Genomic DNA, 19584 nt, shown 5'->3' with positions numbered 1-19584 from the left:
GAGACATTAAAATGCACTACACAAAGGAATGAGCCAAAAAATCTATATTTAGCCAAAACAAAAAAGAATTGAAAGAATAGTTCTTTTTAAGGGAATCAGTTGTACTTTTATAGAAAGTAATACATTTTAAATTTAAAGCTTCATGAACTTTAACGTTACAGCATAAATTCTAGCTTACAGTAAAGATGTGACAGAAAAAAACATTGTTATGAAATTTTTCAAGATTTTAACTAATGGGTCATTACCGTGAAAGATGGGCTCACAATGAAATTGTATAATGGAATAAGAGGGATTGCAGTCAAGTCCCTCCATCCCAAGATCAGTAAGAAAACTATTTATGATTTTCAAACCATAATGGTAACATAGCTACGAACTTCCCATGTATATTTTCACATGAAAGACACATCATTTGAACGTGAACAGTGATTTTTCATTCCCTATCTTTCCCTCAGACGCTTAAAAATTGAATCATCTAATGTTTTCCTGTGGCCATAATTTTTACTTTTGATAAATTGTTGGAATTATTTTAATTTGAATCTTGAAATAAATTGGTTTTGTGTGGAAAATGACAGATATAAATTAACAAAACCGGCCATTACCATTTTCCCAAAATAATTTTAATAGATATACTAATACTGGACACAAAAAATCAAATAATTTTTGTAGGACTCAATGAAATTGATATAAATCAATCTCGTATCATTCACACATGGTATCCCTCTAAATGACTGCTTGATCTGACCAATCCCAAGCCATCATTTATCACAAATAAATCCATTTTTCAAGTACCCAATTTAGATTCACAATCACAAAACCCCAACCAAATGAATTCTTTGCATGCTGAGGCAGCAACGTAATGATTCCTTTGACTCCAAACAATGCTAAAATGAAACCATAGCATGAAATCCTAATCAGAAAAACCCAATAGTAATACTAAATGATCCTTTTAACTTCAACAAAACCAAAAACACGACATCTTAATTAGTGACTTGTGCCACCCTTAAAGTCTCATACATGTTTAAAAGCTTTAAGGTTCTCCCCTACAGGGAATATCTTAACTCAAGTTAGAGATGTGTGGGTTAAGGCACGAGGTGGTAGTGTATGATTACCTGGCAATTTAAGATTTCTCAGATCCCAGAGGTACTGATTAAGGGTAAAAAGGGTGTAATTGTTTTCCAAATGGTGGCTACGTGCTACAATTGTGCTGCAGAGATGAAGTACCGGGTTGACCTGTAGAGATGGTTTATCATTCCTCCCTACTGGTCAGGGAGTAGACTTAATTTGTGGTGCAGAGATGTTGTCTCAATGTGCTAGTCAAGATCTGTCTGTTTCTTTCTTTTTTTTTTTTTTTTTTTGTCAGCTATTTTGTATTGTCAAGCGAATTCTTCTTTTTACATCATTTTTTTTGCAGTTGCATTCTCCCATCATTCCAACTACCTCCATCTTTTCACCTTTCTCCATTTCTCTCGTCCTTCCACTTATCCACTCAACCATTTTCCCACCTTCCCACTTATCCACTCCCTCACCTAACATTCCTAACATCAGACTTTAAAACGACAGAGCTAATATGAACTGAAAACATAGTGTTACAGTCATGTAACATTTATAATTTTACAAATAAGGGACAGAACGACATTTCTGCTTTAAAAAAAAAGCCACACTTTAAAGTAGCCCAAGGAAACCAATCATTCAATGACAGAAGTTTTCCCCAAGGGTCAATAGTTGTATTTCATGGTGATGGACAGGTGCATAACATTTTGTAGTTATCCATCATACTGCTATCACTTAAAAAGGAAAGATAAAAAAGGAGAGAGAGAATGGAAAAGTCTACAGCACGAAGTTTTTTCTTTATTTTTATGCATGTGCTAAAATCTTTTCACATAACCATAACATAACTGTAACACTGAAGCACTATAATATCAAATATCAAAGGACATTCTGGAGTCTAAAACATTTATAAATATAAATTAAATTATCCAAAATGTTCACGTAAAAAAAGGAAAAACTGAATCAAATATATGAACACACAGCCATCTCAAACCTCAAGTTGGTACAGTTTATAACCCTCTAAATTTACTGACTACTCAACTGTATCTCTGCTTCTCAAAGTCCGCAATTAAACAGTTCATAAACTACCCAAAATGACAAAGTAATCAATTGATACAGGTATAAAATTTCTCAGTGGTGTAAATTTTCTACCATACACACAATGCATTTCTGTGTTTTGAGCCTGTATCTTGTTCAACTTCCCCTTCTTCAGTTTAGCACCAGGCTATGAGATAGTTTATACATGATTGGGGCCTTGGTGTATAATGATGCAGGCCAGGAACCTTTAGAGCAATAGGGATACATCATACAAATCCTCACTTAGGGCCCTGCTTATGACAGTAAGGTCCTAGCATGTATGCTGTATGATACAAAGGTTTTCTTTTGCATGTGTGAACTCATTCTGCTACTGATACATTTATATTCACCAAGAAAAAGATAGTCATTACTCTTTCTACCACCCTTAAAGCTAAAAAAGAAATCAATTCATCATCTGATCTTTCAAGGTAGATTGCTATCAGTTTTATGGATTTTTTTGTATTTCATTTTTTTTAGCATTAGAGGATGAACCCCTCAATTTTGTTGGTCAATTTTCGGGGCCCTAACGTGATAAACTGACTATTATTTTAGCATGTCAAAGAGAAATAACAACAACAATTACAGGGAAGCTGCCTTCATTCTTATTGATAATAACAAAGCTGTATCATATACAGACTATGCTGGCACATTTCTTGTGACAGCCAAAACACTGCAGCTTGTTTGAATTCAAATAAAAGATTACAAAATTTAATCTAGGCTTAGTTAAACTGCAGAACACCAGTTTTATTGCAGATTAAAACCTTATTATTACTAACAATTTTTAGAAAATCTTGCATTACAATATAAAACTTTAGATATCTGAGGAAGAAAAACTAGAATACTATATTTGTTTCTGCATCTATCTTTTTTTTTTTAATAAATGCAATAATAAATACCCTGCAAAAAATGTTTCAAATCAAGACATCTTTTCTTGTATATAACAAAACAAAGTGACATCCACTGCAAAAATTAAATGAACACCAAATACCTGAAATTTGCTCTGATTTTATCGCATGTATCATATAGCCATTTAGCAAACAATGTCCGATTCTGTGTCGCAAGTCATTTTTTTCACATGAGTGGCGCCATTATCTGAAGACAAAACTTGGGGCGACAAGAAAAGACACTTTTATTACTATGGGTCAAATGATTAAATGTGGCCTACTAGGAAATCCTATTTTAAAGATCTGGCTATATTGAATAAATGTTTAGAAATTCTGCCAAAACCTATTGAAGGGGACACATTTCTAATGATATTACCCTGCTCTCTGAGTATTCTGAAATAATATTTTCTCTACGTAATTTAAAAAAAAAATAAAATAAAAAAAAAATCTATAAATCTAGCAAACTTTTTTTTAGCAAATTAATTTTTCCTCTCTCTTTTCTTTTGATTTTTCTCTTCCGATAAAACACAATGATAAAGATCGGTCCCATCATCCTTCAGTGACTCACATTTTGCCCCGTGTCCAGTGAATGACAATGACCACCCATAATAAAGCTATCATCCTTAATCCATTAATAGTCACGATTTATGGACTACTCACTGGAAAATTACACCTTTTTTGTTTTAATCAGTACAAGCAAGATGGTTGTCCAAGCTGATAAAATGTCCATTTAATCATTCATTTTTCTGTTAAACATCCAGATAACATACACATTGTGTTTAAACGTATCTACAAGATAGGGAGATTAGATTTTCAAGTTAAATCACTAGGACAGATGCAAATTAATTGTCTCCAGGAGACTGAGTGAAAACTATTGGATAACTGCCTCTGTTTTTTTTTAAACAACGTTTATTCAAAAGAATGAAGTGGAGGCAAGGCGCTGGAAGCATTATACTGCCTCTGTTGTTCATAGAAGATGATGCTTAGTTTGAAAGATTTCAATGTTTATCTATTTGATGTCATTATTGATTTTATTATCAATCACATAAAAATTTGTATTCAAAAATGAATCCTACTATTGTTGGGTTTCTTTAATATCAATATTTTCTTGTATACGTATTTACAAGAAAAAAAAAGACAAACATCGTCAAATAGATTTTTATCAAAATGTAGTATCTGAAACAAATCTAAATTCTCTTTATTTTAGAATTTCTTTGAAGAATCATATCATAATACCTTATCATATAATACCCTTGCATCCTGTACTAAAAACAATTGCTCTAGTAAAATTTTGATAAGAAAAATGCAAAATAAACCAATCATCCCTAATTAGAACCCTCTCTCATTCCAGCCAGAGGAAGACCACTCACTAGCCAGCGTCCAGCCACCTTGATTAAATTGACCAAGGGCTACCTTTACCAGGACATCCACTGGCCAAACAATCACACCTGAGACATTCAAAGGTAAGCAAGTGGTCAGACTGTAATTATCTAGCAGGGCCCAAGGGTCATTAAGACCCCTCATCAAAGTGACCAATTCAATTAAGGTGTTGGTCAATGGGCAGTCATGGCCTTAATGTAGTAAGGTTATGGCCTGTGTATGAAAGTCCAGCATGGATATAAATTATACTCGTTTATTTGAAGAATCAAATTAATTTCAACACACTGCCCGATTTCCCATGTTGTGGTGCACTACACCTGTTGATATAAGATATACAGTGAACAGATACAGCATTATATCATAAGTCAAGCAATCAGATACATATGTTGAAATAATCTTCATCTGTTTGGTAAAGTGTTATACGATCTTCTCCTTTACTTTCTTACACAGACTTTTACTCACTTCACACGCTTCCTATCCACTGGACACCTTCACCACTTGATTAGTGTTTTCTGTGCATTGTACAATATGGTAATAATTTCTTGTAAAACACAATATGGTAATTTTTTTCTTGTAAAACATAATACCTGGAAATGCATTAATTTGCATGCCCCTCATGCTTTGGTGTAACAAGTCTGATAATCAAAGATAATAATCAAAAACATTTCTCTGATAAATATTGTAATCACTTATAGTATTAGAACAAAATAAAATAAAAAATAATATCCAAATAATGTAATGTAAGTAACACTCATTTGATATTTTAAAAAGTGAGTTGACTTCCAGTGAGTAACTGAAAATGCTTAACCTCAAAAAACTACTAGAAAATTACCACATTGCATTATGCAACCCAATACACTCCAGAACAAAGTCTCTAACTTATCACACCAGGAAAAATAAAACATTAAGCACTATATCTACGGATTCCACACTGATGGACATGATGATACACACTGAACATGTTATCTAACACAGATACAGACAACAAAAGTACTTCAAACAAACACCTTTTAGGTAACACAGCCAATTACCTGTTGATCAAAGCCTGATCCCTCACCCCAAACACTTAAGATATACAAATTGCTACACCTTTACATACAATGGTTAAGGATGATATAATTACACAGTGTCCTATTCATGATTTGCTAGCTCCAGTGGACAGAGTTTATTACCTGTAAGGTGTCCCAGGTAAACCTCTTTCTGGAAGTTCATTAGGAAGGCAGTGAGAGTCTTGCCGGCCACATATCTTAATGTTCATTTGTATTGATATGACAACTGGCTTTGGCAAGTGGATGGATTTATAGTACCATACCTTGAAGGTGTGTAGGGGAATATTTGTAGTAGATCATCTTCGAGTGGCCAGGAGCTCTGCCAGTTCAACTGGGTTCCACATTCAGAAGGAAATAGGAATACAAGACAATAAGTTCCTTGGTGAGTTTGATTTAACATTTTGATTTTTTTCAAAATTTCATTGAAACATATGGCTAATAATTTTTTATGGATGATTTTATCCTTGCTGCAGTGCACATAAACCTATCTAAGAATGCAACAGTTCCAATTACAGATCAAGAATTTTAAATTTAAGGTGCACTGTTATCACTGCACAATATTTTTAATGTAGTATCATCTCAAGCAATAATACAATGCTTTAGCAGGAAAGGGAAATTCATAATGTGCTGTGAAATCCAGGGTCCACCAAAAGAGCATAAAAAGAGTAATATATTTACAAGTAATTATTACATCAAGCAGGACCTGGTGCATGTTTAAACCAAATCAAGTCTAAACTGATGGCTTTCATCTTCGAAAAAAAAAAACAATTCAAGTAATTAATGAACAACACCTGTGAGAACAAAACATTCAGGTGAACAAGAACACAACTGCAGCAGCAAAACCAAAACACTGCTCCCTCTCATGTGAAAATACAGTGAGAAAAGAGCACACGTCTCAGACATCAGTCCCCACTATCAGCAAACCCCATCAAGATTTCCCAGGCTTCACTATCACTACAGCCCATTCTACGTTGTAATGTGTTTTTGACCTTCCACAACAGAGGAGAGAGAGAGAGAAGAAAGATGGGGGAAGGGGTAATTTGGGCGCCTAATCCAGGTAGGATATAATTAGATAGTGGAACGTGGGAAATTACTGTCATTTGCTGCGACAGAGAGCCTTGTCATGGTGAATGGTGAATGTCTGTATATGACACAGTAGCATGCAGGCGACTTAAATGTATAGATAGCACTCGGTCAGTTTTTCTACCATTCTGTGGTAGTGTAGAGATATGAGGATTACTTTATGAATTTGGTGGCAATAGGGATTTTTTAAATGCTAGAAGTGCCTGGATCTTAGATGTCTCCCAAAAGGTCAGTACATATATGTGTGTTTTTCTATTGAACAATTTTGCTGACAGCACAGTTGTGGATACTTACCTATTTTCTCAGACAGATAACAGACGGAGAGTGTCAACTCACGATCATGTCTTTTCTTTTATCACTTAATCTTTACAAAGCAGCAGATTTTTGGCGAGGAAAAAAGAATGATATGGCATTACTGCAAAATAGTATGAGAATCTTCAAATTTATGAGTATATTTTTTCTGTTTGTATTGATATTGGTGATGTTAAGGTTTTATAGAGGGTGAAGGGGGTGGGGGGAGGGGAGAGGTTCAAAAGTGTTCACCCTCTTGATACAATGCCCTGTATGTAAACCTGTCACTGCAGGTCTCAATCAGCTGATATTTCTACGGACCACCCCACCTTGCCCAGGTGTGCAATAGTTTCCTACCTGTACCATCTCTACCTGCCAAACATGATAAAGTCATCTTCAATCAAGCCACCAGGATGCAATGTCCCCAGTGTAATGCTACACCCCAACTTCAGGTAGACCTTCGCCTTCCAGCGAAGTGAAATGACGGCCAGTGTAAAGTATCATTGAATTCAGGTATCAGAGATCCCTATCGGGACACTGAAGGTTGAGAAACTGGCCCAGTTCACTCCAAAATGATCTGATTGAGGTATGAATTGACCTGTGAACAGCTCAGTCTACTTCATTCAGGTTTGACTCTCAATAATTTAAGCTGACATTGTAGTTATCATAGTCATAATGGTATGTGTAAAAACTGATGTATTTTTTGTAATGTATCAAACATTTACTTAACAATTATTTGTTAAGTAATTTATGTATGGTTAATATGCTAGTTAGTAGAATACTGGAGGGTTTCTGTTCAACAGTGTTGATTTTAGCACAAATTATGCTTTGGACCCACCAGTCTAGCCTTTATTTGGTGTTCAACCTTAATTCTGCAAGACAGATTCAGAACCGACTTCATATCTTTCAGGTGAATTTGTCTAAAGACTTGGGTAGAATGGAAAAATGAGAGGAAAATGAATGTATTGAAAATTGAAAATTGAGTGTTTAATAGACTCTTTCTGTTTGTGGAGACATTATGATAATAGGGTAATTCCTTGCCTTACTCATCTTTTAAATCTTTAAATCTCTTTAATTCTATGCCTCGGGTTATAAAAATCATCACTCAATTCGATGAAAAAAGCAGGTGGTAAGTTAGAAAGGCGTTTTGTTCCCTTGTTTTCGCAAGGGCTTATTTTGAAGAAAGAGACAAGGTTTGCTTATTATGATACGTCTATTGTATTATAAATGAATGATAAAAATGTCAGGGTTTTCACTCGCGGGAAAATGACAAGCATTGTTATGTGTTATGATGGGGAAAACTAGTGAAAAGAAGTGGTTCATCGGGTCAAAGCAATCCATTGAGGCCTGTTTATTTTCGAAAGTAACTTTTTATAGTTTAGCTTGAAGTCATGCACATTTGATGTTGTAAAAATAGGGAAAAACAGGCACCTAAAGATGCCGCTTTGCTCATTCAGCAATCCTTTTAAAAAGTTAATTAACTAATTTTCTCTCATCTTTTAAAGTTCTCCAGAAAATGGCTTACATATTGATTCTATATATTGCAGGTGATTCTACATTTCTTTAAAAAGTAATGAAAACAGATGTACCCTGAGTTAAAATATTTAAAATTTGCCACCAAGTTGTCGTTCTTTTTCAAATCCAAGACTTTTTATATTAAGAAAGGATAATAACTGGCATATCACTTTATTTTCTTTAAGGAAAAGTTTTATTTTAAACTTGTCCTCTTATCCTTAGCTTAACTTGTTAAATCAAGAATATTAGGGCATTCTGGGGCATTTTTTTGTCCAAATTCAGTCAAAATGGAGGAGGCAAAAGAAATCTACGAACACAGTGGGAGGGCAAGGGCATAGTAGAAGTCACTGTCGTCCTTTCCACACCCCCAAATTATAGACCCCAAACTCCCCCACGCCCCCTGCATATGCACAATCAAGATAACACTGCCATGACAGTGCGGTGTACTGTCTGCCATTTCATGCTTATGCCTGTAAAAATGTGACATTATCTTCAAAATCATCACGTTTTATCCGAAAATCAGAAGCCAAGTGGTGTTTAACTTTATCTGATTTAAAATACAGTGCCTGGCTACAGACGTGCATAGATGTCACCATGAAATAGCTTGAAAAATTCTCACCAAAATAAGTACATTTTTAACTTTGGTTTAAAAAATGAAAAAAAAAATCAAATTGTAATTTTTTTTTTTAATTTACCAATGTCTGGGTTAAAAAGGGTCTTTATGGAGACAAAATGATGTCGAATTAATCCAAAGATGAGTTAAAGTGAATCAGCCTAGGGGCCCAGATATTCACGGGATTATCTATGGGATCATCTCTCATGATAATCCCAACTCTCTCATTTGACTCACTTGTAATAGAGGCTTGAGCTATGACACAAATGTTTCTTTTGTTTTCTGACTTGCGTCTAATATTTGTCATCAACACTAGAAGGTGCTTATTTGACCAAGAAATCATCAGATAAAGCCTTTTTTCCACAGAAATCCTAATCAATGAAACATTAAAGGATGTTTCATTTTTTGAAAATAATATGTCAGAATCGCATTTATACAGGCAACCAATATTTAAACCCAGCATAATGAAGCATAAAACCCACAAAATAAGATGTTTGTTGATGTTTTTTTTTTTGCTTTGAAATAGATGATTCTTATTCAAAGAATAAATCATACGTGAATAAAAAGTTTAAGCTACAAAATGTATCAGATAGGAAACAATCAAAGGTCATCAAACATGTCCACCTTATTCACCCACACCAGGTGTGAAACACCTGAATTTATAGTTAGGGGTCCTCTCATGCATCCGCACGCTCTCGTAACACCTGAACATGCATCTCCTCACGTCAGCTAGAGGTGTTCTTGACAGAGTCAATATTTCAAACTCATAACAAATACTATAGCTCCAGTCACACTATAATGAGAATATTAACTCATTTACATGGTCAAGTATTGATGTTCACAGGCCTGCATCAGTGTAGTGATAACTGTGCATTAGATATCCATTCAGTTTTGTGTAATAGTACTAATGGGGCCCCTAAATGGATCTGTAAAAGATAATCAGGAAATTTTCACAAGTGAGGAAGATCCTTTTCTTTCATCTTCGACTCAGAAGTAATGTGTATCATTTTTATACTCCATCAGCACTTAAATTGTGCCTGAAGTTATGGAAGATCTCTTTTATCTTTGGCGTACCTGCTTGCACTCTATAAGTGATCTGCATACAAAAGGAAGTGTTAATTTTTCATTTGTTTTGGTTTGTAATATGGTAAACAGATAGGTATTTTAGTACTAGTACATTAAAACCTCCTCGCCGGTGTAAAAGGCAACATCAGTTTGTTTACTGACATGAATTTCATCTTCACAGATAAATAAATATTATTTCAACAAGAACCTAAAATATAATTTTGGTAACAAAATGATCTAAAATTTACAAACTAAGTGATATACTTCTGTGAAAATATGGTGATACTGATATATATGTTGACCATCACTGTAAAACTTCAACTGATGGCAGCAAAGGGTGGCATAAGTGGTAGTATAATGCACTTATAATAACAAAATCACGATTCTTTTTTTTTTTATGAGGATTTTTCACATTTCTGCCTCTGATAATAGAGAGGATTGCTTTATGATTGCTGCGGAATCTGCCCATAAAGAAGCCTTGATGTGATGTTTAGATTGATTTTACTGTGAAATGATGATGTCTATGTTCACCTGTGGTATCTGTAGTGATAACACATTCCTCCCCCTACAATACTTGCTTGTAAGGGAGAAAAATATCTTTTCTACACTTAAAAAGGGACTTATTTCAAATAGAAATTGTACATATTCAATTTAAAGGAGTAAACTGAATCATTGTGTATTTCTTTATTTTTTCTTCAAAATGAAATTGATTTAAATAAATCTTGGTGCTCTAAGTTAGTCAACAGCATATTACATACAACAGTTAATGTTTCAATAAAACAGAGCTAAAACAATATAAATGCTAATGAAATCACACCTGCAATCCTGGGATTAAATCATTCAGTCTCCTATATATGTCACATGAACTCAATTTCATTGAAAAATCACATGGAATTCTACACATTCAACGCCCATCAAGCAAATCACATCTACCAACACTGGGGGTCTTAGCCTAAAGGAAATAATCATTCCATGCTAAGTATGGCCATGTAAGCCTCCAGGGTGAACATGGAGTCACTTCCATTGAAAAATAGTTCTAGTTCAGGATATGGCTATATAATTTAGTCTGTAGCAAGTACATGCATACACCTCACATGTATGACAATAGGCAGTTGGTGATCCTGAATTATAACTATAGGATTGTGATTAAGGCCAAGTAAGTTTCATACCTTTTTTTTAATTTGTGATATATTAATTGGTTATATACAGGGGCGGATTTAGGCCGTCTTCTGGGTCTTCCGGAAGACGGTCAGATTTTCAAGTTTACATTGACGGGTATCTAATTTTTTCTGTCGGAAGACGGTAAAAAAATGGAGGAGGGATCAACAAAGATAATGTGGAAGACTGTCAGAAAATATCTCTGGATCCGCCCCTGATATATACATGTTTAAGTTATACCCTGTCATTTTATTCACATTTGCATAAGTATGCTACATGAGGACAGATGCATGCAAGCCGAATGTATCCAACTCGAGATGTTTCAGTTTAGAAAAGATGTAGCAATACAAATGAAAACAAATCAATAGAATGACACCTTTGCCAGCTTATATTGTACAATAACAGACACTCAACAATTCATTCACTGAAAATACACAAAACACACGGCAGATCAGATGACGGGATCTATGCAGTTCAATTGGCAATAATTTTCAGCCAATCAGAACCAAGCTTGTAAGGCTGACAACAGACTAGGCTCAGTTTCAGAACAAGCGGATTTAAAATGTGCAATCAGTTAAGTCTGTACAGTCTAGGTATCGCAACGGATTAATACAATGACTTAAAGTGAGACTAGGACTTAAAAATAGTACAAGTATAAAGCTATTATCTGAGGACTGCTGCCAAGCCACCTGTATAGGTAGGTGAAAAATGCCCATCAAATATTTTTTTCAAGCCTTAGGTTAGCACTACAGTATCAGAAATGTTGTGGAGATTGTATAGTTGGGATGTTACATATTAGCTTAAAATCCACATATAAATGTAAAAACATGGAAATTTGACAAAAAATAAACGAAAATTGTTCTGAAACTCTTCCTCTGTAAGTGCCAGTGAGGTTAGGGACAGACTTCCATATCATCAGGTGCGCTTTTGTTGCTGCCATTCATTAACATTAAATTTACAACTTCACACATTTTACCATATATAACATGCAGGTGTATATGAATGTAAATGCTAAATGGCATATATATCCTTTGAGTAATATGTTTTATTTCATTGGTAATGACGAAAACAATAATGTCTTCACATTTTATTCACCATAAAGTGAGTGTAAACCTGTTCTGTGAAGTAAATTATTTTTCTCGGCAGTCCGTAGAACCAACCACACAACCACATGACAACAGAAATCTCATGTATTTCAATTTCCTCAGAAATAAGAAGCTGCACGCACCACGCTAAGCATATCGTCATGGCAACGTGAAGTAGCAAGCAGGTGAAATGACGCTCTGGCACACAAAACACAGCAATCCAATTAAATGTTTTTATCATGGTTACTGATTGCTTCGTGACGGGTTCTAGTTTTTTCTTCCTTCTTTTTTTGTAGTAGGAACATGACCCAACTAATTATCCCATTTCTCATAACATAGTTACATAGCATGCTTTTGTATGTGTTGAGGTTCTATATAGGTTTTTTCTCTATTGAGGACAAAAAAACCAAACCCATTTTACTTTTACATGCTTTAGTTTTGGTTTTATGATAACATTTATTCAGTGATACAACATATACAATATTAATTTCATAACAATGCTGCAAAAATAATACCGAAAAAAGTGTTTGTGGCAACAGAAATACTTTAATTGTCACATACATTTTCGACTTATTGTGTCCATAGAGAGAGAAATTAGAATTTGTATAAACATGCAAGTATCTAGTGCTAAAATTACTAGAAACAGCCTCTATAAGTAGTAGCACAGCCACAGCTGAGGGTGAAAAATTCATAACATAATTGGGTCTCAACCAATACCACTGGTCATAACCGAAAAAAATTGGGTTCTACCTACCGGTATGTCCAAATTAGGTTAAAACAAAGTCCAGCAACAGTGTAATGGCATCAAGGCACCTCTGTTTGTATATAATTACAGCATGAATAATGGAGTCAGAATACAGGTGAAGAGCATTATTCATGAATCTCTTGCAGTAAGAATTACTGTCTTCTGTGTACTTAATGCAAACTAGGCTCATTTATTCTCAATTCTGAAAGTGAACATCTTTTTCTGGTAAGTAAGGTAAGTCAGAGTTAGTTTTATGTAATGAAAGGACATATTTGGTCTAATTTAGCCAAGCAAGTTTGCTCAGCAAATCTTTGCAAAAGGAAAAAAACGGTAGTGGGGGAAGGGCAAGTCACCCGACCTTCCCCACCTACAATAAGGTAGCTTTTGTACTATAAACTGACAACAGTTTAAAACAAGTGCTATTTTTGTCATATTCTTGTGTGACTTCTGCCATCATTGTGACATTAAACTGACTCCACAAATAACATTTCGATGAAATCAAAGCGGGTTGAATTCTATCTTTATCCTATGAAATACCTCACTACAATACCTAAGAAAACTGCCTTTTGTTTGCAATTAATAAACTTCAGGTAAAATCAATAAAAAAATTTTCTCTCTCCTACGATTTGCAAAAATTCCTCGGCATGCAACAATCTTTAGACACAGAACAATGGAAAGGAGACAAGAACTGTATCACATACATCCGTCTTAATCTATACCACAATTGTGGGCAAGCCATCTTGTCTGATGACTGGTCTTACATTGACTTGTTTATTATGAGAGCAGAAAATGATTCAAAGAGAACGGTGGCCATTCTGTATGCATATTTCATATATGTTACTGAATTTTTCCAAGACTTTGTTTTGGATTTAACTGAAACTGAACTGAATTGGATTTTTTCCTTCCTGTTTGCTTTTTGTCACATTCTCAGCTCCTGGGCAATTTTGTTTTTTCAAAAATAAATTTTCCTTTTGCTTAGTAATTAATCAGTATTATTTTTTCTCGGGGTGGGGGGTGGGGGGTGTATTAGCAAATTAATATTGCAATTCCACACAGACACACTCCAATTAGACTGTTATTGCACACGCTGAGCAATACACCATGATCATTATTTCTCCAATACCAAATCAACAGTTCAACATCAGACTAAGAGCACATTCAGAACGGCGGACTAACAGATCCACGGATCAAATATGGCGACCCATCCAAAAGCTTGTCACTTAATTCTCAGTTAGACAATGAACATGATTCCTGTAGGGATTACCCAACGGGCATTCAAGTGGGTCAGCCATATTTGATCCACGGATCTGTTAGATCGCATTCACAACGAGTTGAGCCAGGCTTTACAAATCCTGGGGACTAAATATGGCAGTCGTACATGAAAGAAAAACATCCTAATCTTTTAATAGTCTCTCCGCCTCTCACACGCCTCCCCACACGTCATCCCTGCGGGGGGGGGGGGGGGGGGGGGGGCAGTCATTAAATCTCGGCTCCATTGGGATGACACATGGGGAGGTGTGTGAGGCGGGGAGACTATTAAAAGATTAGGCGGTTTTTCTTTCATGTACGTCCGCCATATTTAGTCCCAGGATTTGTAAAGCCTGGCTCAACTCGTTGTAAATGTGATCTTAGTCTGCTGCTCTGAATGTGCTCTAATTCCCAAGGCAACCCAGCACAGGGACCTGCTAACGAGTACTGAGGTAATATGACATAACACAAAGTTATCAATGACACCTTGGCTAGCTGATAAGACGTGTGAAATATGGCCTCAAACATTTGTGCAGTACTTGATGTTAAGCAAACGTATCTGATATATGATGGAAGGCGTGGCTGGTGGTGTTGTACATCAGAGTGAAAATTGCTCCAAAATAAAAATAAAAAGTAGCTTTTTGGGCAGAAAAATTAAGCATTTAGTAGCTATATAATTTGAGAAGAAATAGCACCCTACCTAATTAAAACACTTTTTCGATATATCTATATGCAAAGTCTAACTAACGATGCATTTATTGATTTTCATTTATTTTTATTTCATCTACCTATCTATAATGCTATTTTTAATACCAACAATTAATGACATTCAGTGTTAAGAAAATACATTTTAAATCTTATATGAGAAAAAAAAACAATCCACTAGTGCTGGCTTTAACTATCAGGAATACACAGGTTACAAAACAGTCTGACAGTCTGACTTGCTAGCATCACACACTGACAGGACGCTAAACTCACAAAAACCACATAAATATCCATCAACTCCTACAAACAACCGAAAGACAAATATCATACATATATTCAACAAAACAAGCAAACAAATCAAACACAAACATATCATCTCTTAACAAAGCTTTTCTCCAATTCTGAACAACGACAAAGGCAGACGCTAACTCTTCAGCTGCCTTCACACAGAATATCAGAGAGACGCTGGATGCTCTTAAAGACAACATCACCTGTGTCGACCTCTCAGTCACAAATGACAGATCAAACTCAGTTCATTGCCTGGATGAGGAACAATCGTGTCCATAAGAATGCTCAATACCAATAAACCTTGAGCTACTCTTTTTATTTCGAGCACAATGTCAAGAAGACCACAGCGATTCATCTTTGCACTGTAACACTAGCGTTTGTGTAGTGGAGAAAGAGTCTTGGCTTGAAATAGAATCAATTCCTGCCACAAATACATCCAGGGTTCAATTGTCTTGGTGTAAAATTGAATTATTTGAATTATTTAGCCATCATACAGAAGTAGTCACAAAGTATGCAAGTGGAGTGATGAAAACCTAGCAACAATGATTTTTTTTCAAACTCATGACTTTTTCATACACCTATTTCCATTCTACACTTTCTCATGCAGAAACTGGTATATAATTTTATCCCTTTGCTTAAAACAGAGTGGCAAGATGGACAAAATAAAAGTAGAGCCCTACATTTAAGTTAAGGCCCTCCCTCCAACTTCAAATTTTCATAGGTCTTCCACTGAAACCTGGCAAAGTCCACCTATGTCAAAATGCCCCCTAACCACATGTTCATATTTGTAGAAATTATAAGTGGTATTAGTAAGAATAACAACATCCGTTAATGTATTTATTTAACAGGTATAAGTATATAAGTGTGCCATGGGATCCTGATAATACTACGGGTAAATTAGGCTGATAAGACCAACACGGGGGAGGTAGACTGGATTAATGGGATTACCTTAGGGAACAGGTGGGGCCGTGGGGGAGAGAATGGCGGGGGGGGGGGGGGGGGAGGGGGGGGGAGGGGGGCTGTCACAATATATCACTTCAGGTCAGGTTAGGAGGACAGTTCTAGTACTTAAATCAGAAGTTAGTCTTTGCTTTAAAAATCATAAATAATAGAGGGATTTAGTCTGAGATTAATCTGTAGTAGTCTACAGGTATACACTTAAAAAAAATAATCCAATGGGATATTAAAAACAAAACTTAATAATGTTTTTGGCAAATATTCTTGAATAATACACATAAAAAAAGATGAACTGCGTTACAGGATACACATATAACCATAACAGTAAAACTGCTCATGCTGCTTCTAGTTATAATTCATTTGAGAAAACAGAGAAGCAAACTTGCAGAAAATCCCTAATCCAGATATACAAACACTTGGTAGCAACAATGTAATAAAACAACACACAAGGAGTAAATCAACTGAACACGGATTGCGCACAAATGGAGTTGAAAACTGCCATCTCCTTTTTCAGTTGCAATTACTTCAGCCCAGTCTATTCTGGACAAAGGAAATTGAAAATCAAAATAAAATGGGGAAGATGATATTTACAGACATTAATTTATTTTTCCCTGCAATTTGAGTCAACATTATTTTTTTGATGTAGTAAATGGTGAACCTAATATTTCAAAGTCTAAAACAGACATTTATACGTTATATCTGACATTTAAATCATAACATACACCTTGAAACATTTTTGATAAAAGTTTTGTTTATCTTTGCAAGTGCGGCTCACGTCAAAAGCGGCAACTCCGGCACACTTGAGTTAAACAAACAGTTTTCCCATGCCTCATTCAACCATGGTGTAACTAATACTCGCCCAGGTGAATACAGCGCTGCCCGCCCACCTTACACAGTCTCAGAACTTTCAGAAAACCCGGCAAAAAACACCAAAGAATTTCACAAAATGGAGTTTGTTATCGAGTCAGTAGTAATATTTAGATTAGCCTTTATATTCGGATTAAGGTTTATTATTATTACCAACATCATGTGGCATTATAATAGCTGTATTATTTCACCCTTTCTTTCTGCGGCTCTTAAGGTGTTTTGCACGGCTGCAAACCAGTTTTGGCAATAACTCTGGATAGGTAAACAACTGTTTGGTCTGGGCTACTGAACTGCATAGAATTGGCCATTGAACCTTCCACAGCTACTTGTTATTGTTGCCATTAGAAGGAAAATAACGTCTTACAAACCCCTTTTCTTCTGTCTCGACCAAGGCGTTTTACATAAAATTAGCCAATCTAAAAGGGGCTAAACACTGCTACGACTTCTCATTGAGTATTTGAATAGAATCGATGGCGTTGGAAATGGGCCATATTGTTCTGCTCATTGAGGCCTTACACCTGCGTTCATTAAAAGCAATATCGAGAAACAAAGAAAGTTGTTGTAAAAAGTTGTCGATCAATTAAACAGGTCCTAAAGAAATTGTTTCCCCCGGTTCCTACAGTTTGAACACAGCTGTAGATGAGCTATTGGCTTCATAACGCATCAAGATGGAGCACAACGAGAGTAGCCAAACACTTGTGAAGGAAAGGATAGTTTTTACTACACTCAAGGTAGGACTAGACCACCATGCCTATAGGTCAAGTTAAGACTGACCACATCAATAATTCAACAAAAACTGTACTTCTACAATGTAGTCACTGAAGAGCAAAGTTCTTAATGCCTTAGTGGAATGGTAAAGATGCTTGCATTTTATTCAGATCAACAGTTTTGTTCCTCATTAGATTTTACAATCTCAAAATTAAGACTGAAAAGTTTATCCAAAACATGTTGGGTTTATTATAAGTTGAAATGAAAGAGTTCCTTATGGATTTGAAATGAATATTTTCAAGGCAGGTAGCAAACTTTTCATACCTCTGTGAACGAACACAAGCTGTAGCAAGTAAAAATTTTTTAGGCGATATTCCTTCACATCACACAAGAAAAGTGGAAACTAGCAGTATTTAGTACAAATTCTGGTCGTGAGATTATCGGTACTAGGTTTCACTGCACAGGAACTTGCTTCCATTTACCTTTTATTGAGCATAAAATTCAACTTTTAAAAATACTCCGGTTTAGTTGGAACCCAAAACCCTAATACAACACTTGATATTCCCCAAACAATCTGGTAATTTCCTCCAACACGAGAACGTCACCCCGAGTGTGAAATTTGTAAAATTACCATAAGAAATAAAGTGACAAATGACAATAGCAATGCCACAATGCCGAGATGGAAGAAACAGGTAACAGTTGAGATAATTCCGATTTTGTTTCTGGCGCGGGGTTCCGAACTGGGATATCCCCGATTATGTGGTGAAGTTTGACTGAAAGAATCAGGCATTTACCAGCTTCACTGGACTCAGATGGGAATTTCAGATAGCTTGTACAGTGGAAAACTCAACCCTGTCACTGAGGGTGACACCTGTGGCCTACATTATACATTATCCCTGGCCCCTCAGAAGTGCACAGTGCTCCCAAATATGGATACACGATACACATATGTATTTGTACATAGTTTGACATTATTGCTAGGCAAAGGGGGCCCTCTTCATGGATAATTCATATTTTAGACAGCATTGCAAGTGTGTGATTGAGCCTGTCAAAATTTCTGTTGCAAAGTTAGAGTTGATAATACATGTTTCAAGCACACTGGTCATTATTGATGAATTTGACAGCAAGTTATTTGGGAAGCTGTTGATTGCAGTGGTTTAATTTTAAAATAGTGAAGAATCCAGCATAAGATGTCCTTGCAGAGGTCTATTGTAAGTCCTAATTCAGAATATGGCCAAAGTTATTTTTGAAATGTTTTTCACTCTAGAGGATTAATGTGATCACAATAACTGGAAATTAAAGAGATGATCTGCCTTTATGGATCTTTTGTACATTTCCAAAAATATGCTCCAGGCAAATACTTTATGATAAACCTGTGAACTGACGTGAAAATACTGAGGACTTATGAGGACAAGAATTTGCCTGAGGTAATTATCTATTTATTTATTTAAAATTAAGAAAAGGAATGAACTTCATCCTCAAATAGTGATATGAATAAGGTTTCAATTTATCTGTCAGTATATATAGTTATTCAGGTGAAAAAACCTCACCTAAGGCACATAAGACAACTAAGGACAGTGTTTTATTTATCATATGGGGATTAAACAAGTACAGGGACACGCATTTAGCTTTTAATAGAAGGTTAATTTGCCCAGTGGCAAAAACATAGTCCATGTACAGGTTTAAATTGTGTTCTTTTTATCATCACAATGGATATAGCAATTTTATCAATGGTAGTAGTTTGACATTTTGAGAAGGTAGTAAATATGTAGAATGTGGATGATACCAGTTATGATCTAATGACTCTAATCATATGTTA

The 19584-nt window shown here is 35.4% G+C and overlaps 2 protein-coding genes across 9 annotated transcripts in view; one reads left to right on the top strand and one right to left on the bottom strand.

Moving 5' to 3' along the window:
- LOC106174731 (uncharacterized) overlaps positions 1 to 19584 on the bottom strand; it is a 100237-nt gene that overhangs the window by 37413 nt on the left and 43240 nt on the right. The gene's annotated exons all lie outside the window — the stretch shown is intronic.
- Positions 1 to 19584, top strand: part of LOC106169047 (uncharacterized) — a 67603-nt gene that overhangs the window by 23223 nt on the left and 24796 nt on the right. For 2 of the 7 annotated variants that reach the window (XM_086997043.1, XM_086997042.1), the window contains exon 3: positions 4360 to 4471. The gene's annotated coding sequence lies outside the window, so the exon portion shown is untranslated. Of the gene's footprint in view, positions 1 to 4359; positions 4472 to 5587; positions 5820 to 6248; positions 6495 to 6589; positions 6749 to 11747; positions 11860 to 17615; positions 17789 to 19584 lie in introns of those variants that run through there. The other 5 variants (XM_013548342.2, XM_013548356.2, XM_013548375.2 and 2 more) reach the window with 5 other exon arrangements.

This window comes from Lingula anatina, chromosome 10, assembly GCF_051362555.1.
Source record: "Lingula anatina isolate TDL-2025a chromosome 10, LinAna3.0, whole genome shotgun sequence".
Lineage (NCBI taxonomy): Eukaryota > Metazoa > Brachiopoda > Lingulata > Lingulida > Lingulidae > Lingula > Lingula anatina.
The sequence above is the reverse complement of the archived record's forward strand: the minus strand, read 5'-3'. Positions and strand labels throughout refer to the sequence as shown.